Raw genomic sequence first — 8,035 nt, 5'->3', positions numbered from 1 at the left:
ATTTTAGCAGGTACGTTCCAAATTTAAAGCAATTGTTCCAATTTAAAGTAAAAAATTGACTGATCTGTTACATAAAATTTGATAACATAAACAATTTTAGCAAGTTTGTTCCAATTTTAGCAGGTTTGTTCCAATTTTAGAGTCACTTGTAAAAAAAATTAATAGATATGTTCCAAATTTAAAGTGACTGATAAACAAGTTTAGATAGTCTTTTGACCTTAAAGCTTAAAGTTACTCAAAACCAAAATATGCTCAATAAGTATAAAAAATTCACTATAATAAATTCCAAAATATGCACAATAATTATTAAAAATTCACTACAATAAGTTTCAAAATATCCAAACATTATCATTAAAATAAGTTATCACACTAAGCACACATTGTGCATTACGATTAGTTACCACATTAAGCACATATTGTGCATTACGATTAGTTACCACATTAAGCACATATTGTGCATTCCAAAATAAATATACACACTGGCAGAATGCATTGCAAAAGTGCATTACAAATTAGTGAAGTACAAAAGTAAACTACAAATCACTATGATATTTGCTTTGATATCTCATCCCATGACATTATTTTACAAACACAGGTCCCTAACTTGGGTAGGACCATGAGAATCATCATTTGTGTTATTAATTTCTAATGGTGCAGATGCACTTGATCATGGGTCAACATTGATCTTTGACCTTCATACAGTCTTCAACTTGTCACTAGTCCTTTTAGGTGCTTGTGATCAATTCCTTACAAGTGTTTCTTCTTTATTATTGGAAATTTAGTCTTGACATTTACATCTTCATTAACAAGTGTTGGATTAAAAACTATAGACAGTTGTTCCTAGGATTTTTGATCCCCAACCTCAAAAGAGGCAATCATATCTTCAACTATAGCATATATTTCAGGGTCATTCCAAGGACCTATCACATTTGTAGCATCTTAAGTACCTGTAGTATCTGCCACACCATTAGTTTTACCTTTTGGTATTGGGGTTTTTCTCTACACTCGTCAATTTACAAAACAATAAAAAATTAACAGTTAAATTACAATACAATGATAATTTACTAGTTAATTTACAAAATTAATGATAAATTACATTTCTTTTCAAAGCACTGGGGTCATATTCCTTACTTTGAGCCTTGAATTATGACTAAGGTTATCACACTTGATACATTTATAAGCTTAATTGGGTCTCATCGTGCTTCGCCATATTTCATCATGCTTTCTAAATCTTAACATCGCAGGCCTACCTGTACCCTTATTATAGGTTGATGGTAACATTTCTTACACATCAACTTTAGGCCACATGTTTATCCCATTGATGAGACTTACGTTGTTTTTGTTTTGTTCGAGAAATAGAAATTGATGCTCTAACTCCACGAAGGAACCAGAAATGACGAGAGTTAGATAAATGTTGATCTTGAACAATAGATCCGATCTTCATTATGATGGCGCGGGTTGGACTTACATGGTTAGCACTCTAGTGCCCAAGTCAGTTCAAGATTCAAGAAGCAAATTTGTGAAATTAGAGATTAGAGATTGTGTACCTTATCATCGCATGTGAACGATTTTTCATATTTGGGTCGACTAGAGTAGCCTAAGACGAATTAAGCCTTGATCATTTGTGCATTTGGCCGGTCCAGAACAATTTCCCCCAAGGCTTAGACGGACACTAAAAGAGTCAAGGAAAGCCTTAAGTATCATTGATCACCCTCTATGTCGTAGTCCAGTGTGAAGTAATACTGAATCATTTGGGACCGATTTTTAAAAGTAACGGGGGAGAGGTGAATTTAATGCAGTTTATCATTGAGATGCACCATCACCCATTCCTGACACGTGCAATGATGTGACCAGCTAAAGTATGGTGCAATTTGTAGAGTGCTTAAGTGCACTTGATTTTAGCATGTTTCAATGAGTGGAATTCTAGTCATTGATCTTGTGATCCCTGCTCGTAGTTGGCTTTGACCCTTCAATTGTTGTTGCTTATAAATAGAGTGAGTAGAGTATTTTGGGAAGTTTTCGAAACCCTTTAGCTTCCAAGCTTTCAGTTACATTTCTAGAAAGACGTTTCATTCTTTTTTCTTGAGAATATCGCTTAGAGTGGTTTGGAGCTTTGCTTAAAGCTTTCGTCTTTTTCATTCTTCTTGCTTCATCAATCTCTTTTAACCATGTACCCCTCTAACTCAACTTTCACCTTCAACATTTCCTGCTTTTGGTTAGGATGAGTGATGATTGTAACATTCTAAACCCCAAGGCACTAATTTAACTAAAATCATGCAAAAATAATTTCAAAATCAACAACAGGGTGTCCCATCTCTCTTATAAAACATCTTTCTCAAAAATTATAATAAACCAGCAGAACTCCAAAAAAAATAAGTTCACTTAATTATCTCATAATCAAAACAACTTAATTCCAAACATATAGAAATTAGTCCAACAACTTTCTAGAAAATTCAAAACAAAGTATAACTCGTCACAATGTTACACTATTAGAGAGACACGTGAAAATCTAAATAACTTAAAGCAATAAACAAAGAAGAAGGCATATATGCCATACTCCAACACAAAAGCAACTAAGGCTCCTCTATTTGAGTATCTGCACCACAGGCGTAAAGAACAACACAAACAAGCAAACGGGGGTGAGAATACATTCATAAATGTTAATGGTGCATAAAACAACGAGGATGGCTCAATAAAATTATTCAACAATCACATATATTAATTATAAAAAATAAACAATCACAAATGCAATAATGTAATGCAATGTAATTCTCCTCTTCTCCTCCAAATGCATGTGGTACCAAGGTTTGGATGTTAGAGTTATGTTAGTGATTGATCCATCGTCTCTGGTTCCTCTCTGAACCAATGGTTCCTCACTGAACTTGAGATCCGTCCTTAGTTCCTCTCTGAACCAATGGTTCCTCTCTGAACTTGAGATCCGTCCCTGGCTCCTCTTCGAACCAATGATTCATCTCTGAATCTGTAACCTTCGTTGGACTGAAGTCTTACCTATCTCCGATATACATGATGTGTGCAATGTTAAAAAAATATTAACACAATAATAATCATTAGTTCCTCTTTGAACCCATAACATTGCCAATATAAGGCCACCATCGAAGTTCTTCTTTGAACTACATATCTCGACTCAACATAAGTATCGTCAATATAAGGTCACCATAATAGTTACTTTATGAACTATGTACCTCAATATAATTCAACATGATACATAATTGCAACTCAACAATATTTATAATTATATAATTACTCTACAATATTGACCAACAGGGTAAAAACAACATTGTACAACCATCAATATTCAACAAAACTCATAAGAAGTGTTTCACTTTTTATGTAATAAATTAAAGGGTTACAAGGAGTACTCTACCCTTAAGTCATAACAACTCTAACAAAAATCAACTCAACTCTAACTCGTCACATAACTCACATTTTCTTTTGAACCGCATTTTCACAACTAAAGGTCAATGAGCAATCAACAATTTCTTCTTATGGATACTTCAATGTATTAAAGGCATTGAATACTATTTGTTACCCATTAACTCTCAAAGTTAGCTCTCCTCTTTCTACATTTATCAATGTCCTTTCCATAGCAAGAAAGGGTCATCCCAATAGTATGGGAGTTTCTTCATCATCACTAAAATCCATAATGATAAAGTCAGTCGAAAACACAAACTTATCAACCCTCGCTAACACATACTCAATCTTCCATTGGGGGTAGCAAATACTTTGGTCAGCTAGTTGGAGGATGATAGTTGTTGGTATGGTAACTCCAGTACCCAACTTCTTGAAGATAGATAAGGGCATGAGGTTAATACTTGCCCCAAGGTCATACAATGATCTACCAAAAAAGAATCTCTCATGTTACATGGTACAATGAAGCTTCCAAGATCCTTTAACTTAGGAGGGCATTTTCCTTGAATATGTTGGCTGCACTCTTGAGTTAATGCAACAGTAGAAAGTTCTCTCACTCTCTTCCTTTTTTTAAGAACATCCTTCATGAATTTGGAATAGTTTGGCCTTTGTTGAATGGCTTCAATCAATGGTATGTTAATGTGAATCTTCTTCTGAATCTCCATTAACTTACCAAACTAATGTTTATCTTTAGCCTTTCAAATTCTTTAAGGAAAAGGAGGTGGAGATCTTTCATGAACAAATATGGATGGTCTATCAACATTTGGCATATCAGTTGGCTGTTTTTCTGGATTTGAAGTCATGCCAAGAGCTTTCAGAGTACATTTCTTTTATGTTACACGTTCCCTAGTAGGATCCACTAAAGGTGTAGCTCCAATAGACTCAGATACTTCCACCTCTAAAGTGTCAGGGATAATCAAATTTTCTTTTGGTAGTTCTTCCCTTATTGATGTTGATCCTTCACATTATTTTCCACTTCTTAGCTTTACAACCTTGCATGTTTCAATACTCTTGGCTCCCACAATCCTTGATCTAATTGCTAAAGCAAAATGCACTACTTGATTCTCTAAGTTCTTTATCCTTACACCTTGAGCTCGAAAGTGGTTATTGGTCTTTTGTATGAAGGACTTCAAAATATTTTCTAGTTGGTTATTCCCTTGATTTGCCACAACATAGTTTAGTGCATATACATCAGGTTGAATTTTTTGTGCTTGAGGTACTTGAGGCTTAAGTTGGTTTTGATTGTTACTCCTTGAGAATTTTGGATGGTTATGCCACCCAAGATTGTATGCGTTGTTGTAGGGATTGTTGTATTTGTTGTTGCCCACATAACTAACAGAAATAGGATTTGATGAGCAATATTCAAATAAATGAGCTCCCATAAAATAGACACATGCAACATCTAATGCGTTAGTCACAACTTTAACTGGCTCAACTGTTGGCACATCAGGATTCGTCAGCATGTTTTTCATCATTTGGTGGATCCAAGCCACTTGAGCAGCAAAAGTTATGGTTTCAGTGACTTCATGAACACCAACTGACTTCTTCAAACATCTCTAGTAATCGACCATTGGTAGGTGTTGGCTATAATGCTTTTAATCAACTGATACCCTTCTTCATAAGACTTAGTGAATAAAGCTCCCCCACTAGATGCATCAAGCATGTTTGTTAAAGATGAGACCAGTCCATTGTAGAATGTTTCTACTTGGATACAAATTGGTATACCATGGTGGGTACATTGCCTTAACAACTTTTTGAATATGTCCTAAACATCAAATAAGGATTCATCATCTCATTGTCTAAATGAAATAATCTCATTCCTCATCTTAGCATTCTTGACAGAAGGAAAATACTTAACTAAAAACTTTCCACCTAAAGCATTTCATGTGGCTATTATTAAACGATGATACCTTATCTATAGGGGATGATTAGACCCCCTAATTCAAAATTACAAGTTTTAATGTTTTTGAAAAGAGTTTAAACTTTGGCTTGCGGAAGTTTCGCGTTTAGATCGAAAGTCGTATAAACCGAACAAGTTATTGGAAATTGGATACGCGCAACCGTGTATGGTATGACAACGAGACAATCCAGGTTAACAATTGAATTCTCAAATTTAACAGTTCAAGTAGTCACAAGCCAATCAATTTCCAACCAAATAAATACAAAATAATAAAGTAACAAATTATCGAGCACTTAGTGTGCAATTGATTTTTCAGAAATTTCTTTCAAGTTTGTTGATACTCAAATCCTCTTACAATCCAAGTGATTGTAAGACTATTAACAACTTACAATGATCAAAAACAATTTCCAGAAATTTACTATGAATCAATTGCTCAATCGATATGTTTAACAATTTGATAATGGAAATTTAAAGGTAAGAGTTAAATAGATATAGAGATAGAGAGGACACGAGGAGTTGTTTCGGAAATTCACCAATTGCCATTGCTACGTCTGCCCCTAATTCAAATTTGGAATTGAGATATCAATCTTACTATGCAAAAAATTGTTTACAAGAGATATCAAGCAATCGAACCCTATAAACCCTATGTTTGATGTTGATCCTTGCACTTCTCTTCCCTTGATCTAAGTTTGATTAAGTCACCCAATAAACACCAATTAATTCACCGTCCGACGCTACAGTCCGCATGCGTGTCTGAATGAAATCTCTAGCAAGGTCTCTCCTTTGCAGATTAACCTGTATCTCCTCTTTTGACAAGGTAGAAGGGGGGGCATAGGGACCTCAACGCAATTTATTATCCCACCAACATTTGAAATAATGACATCTAACGAACCAGAAGAAAAAGTTTCTCCCTCTATGGAAGGCTCAAACATCCCTTCTGACCCAGAGTTGTCAGATATGGTTATAACCTCTGATCCTACGTGATTGCTGTTAAAAGAAGGCTGAATAAAATTAGAGGATGACCCAAATGAGGTTTCTACTTCAGAATCTCTCACTGAGCCACCATTATTATCGCTCATTTTGGCGAGATAAAACATAAGATGCTGAAAAGCTTGAGTGAGAAGAATACCTTGTTAAAGAAGGAAGATGAAGCAGAGAGAATGAAAAAGGCGAAAGTCTTAAGCAAAGCTCTGAATTACTTTTAATAATGTTTTTAGGAAAAAAGGAACGAATACATTTTTTTTGGAAAGTAACTGAAATTTTGAAAGCTGAAAGATTACGAAAACCTCTAACTATTCAACTCGCTCTATTTATAATCAATGGTAGCTGAAGGATCAAAACCGACAATGGACAGAGATCACAAGATCAACGACTACAATTCCACTCAGGAAAACACACCAAACTCAAGTGCACATAAGCAATTTATGAAATGCACCACACTCTAGCTGGTCACGTCACCGCACATGTCAAAAATGGATGACAAAGTGTCTCAATGATAAAACCGCATTAAATGCACTTGTCCCCCATTACTTTTCAAAACTGATCCCAAATTATTCAATTATACTTTATGCTGGACTACGACACGAAGACCGGTCAATGATGCTTAACGCTTATCCCGACTATTTCAGTGCCCGACCAAGCCTTGGGGAACCTATTTTAGACCGACCGAAGACCTAATTAACCTAGGCATAATCCGTCAAAAGCCCACTTTACTCGACCCAAATATAAAAACAGTTCACACATTATAAGAAGGTCCACAATATCTGATATTCAATTTCACTTTACTTATATTAATTTTTGAAATGACTCAGGGGTTAGAGTACTAACTATACAGATAGACTCTGCATCGTCGTAAAAGAGATCCCATACAGGTAGACTCTGCACCGTCGTAAAAGAGATCGGAGCCCTCTTCAATAGATATCAAAAGCTATCCAAGTCTCATCATTTTATATAGGGTTTAATATACTTCACCCCCCTGCCAATATAGCGAGTTTCGGTTTGGCCCCCTTGAATGTTTTTTTTTACCAAACGCCCCTTATAAAACCCAAAACTTGGATTTACCAAACCCTTTTATCACATTTGCTGACTAGGCTTTGACTTTGGATGATGTGGCAAAAGAGTTGTATAAATAATTAATTTAATTATATTTAACCACTAATTCCTCCATTTTCCACCACCACCACCTCCACCCCCACTTTCTCTCTCCTCACCCCAACCAAAAACCTTCTGGTTCCGCCGTTTCACATGAAATCCAAGAGGAAGCTGTGACTTTATAGCAGTACCGGCACCAACCATGCGTGCTTCAATCGCATTTGCAAAGTAATGAGCCAACTTCTGACAAGCATCACCTGAAGGAGAAGAATGCTGTTGAATCTGCTCAACAACCTGTGCGCTACTCTCCATCACCGATCCATCCTTTTGTTCAGCACACAGCGGCACATTTTCAAACATCTCAGACCCATCTTTATACCTCCCACTCCCCCCCTTAGCCTCTTGAGACACTAAACTAGTCTTAGCAAAAGCCACCAAATGAACAAAAAAGGTGCAACACTTGTCTTTTTTAATCAAATTTATAAAAGTGTTAACCATCATGTTTGAATTAATCATAAATGGACTGAAAAATCAAATGTGAACACTGATAACCATAAGCTTCTTACTAAAAAGAAATGAACTCCATTAGTACATCTCTGAAGTCTTGAATTTATT

General features: G+C 35.6%; 1 non-coding gene across 1 annotated transcript; it reads left to right on the top strand.

The window, feature by feature from the left end:
• Nucleotides 1–5,150: 5,150 nt before the first annotated feature.
• LOC131600864 (small nucleolar RNA R71) lies at nucleotides 5,151–5,257 on the top strand. The gene has a single exon (XR_009283468.1). It is a non-coding gene; the product is annotated as a small nucleolar RNA R71 (small nucleolar RNA).
• The last annotated feature ends 2,778 nt before the right edge of the window (nucleotides 5,258–8,035 follow it).

This window comes from Vicia villosa, linkage group LG4 (genome assembly GCF_029867415.1).
Source record: "Vicia villosa cultivar HV-30 ecotype Madison, WI linkage group LG4, Vvil1.0, whole genome shotgun sequence".
NCBI lineage: Eukaryota > Viridiplantae > Streptophyta > Magnoliopsida > Fabales > Fabaceae > Vicia > Vicia villosa.
Note: the sequence above shows the minus strand (reverse complement) of the source record. Positions and strands in the feature narration are given on the sequence as shown.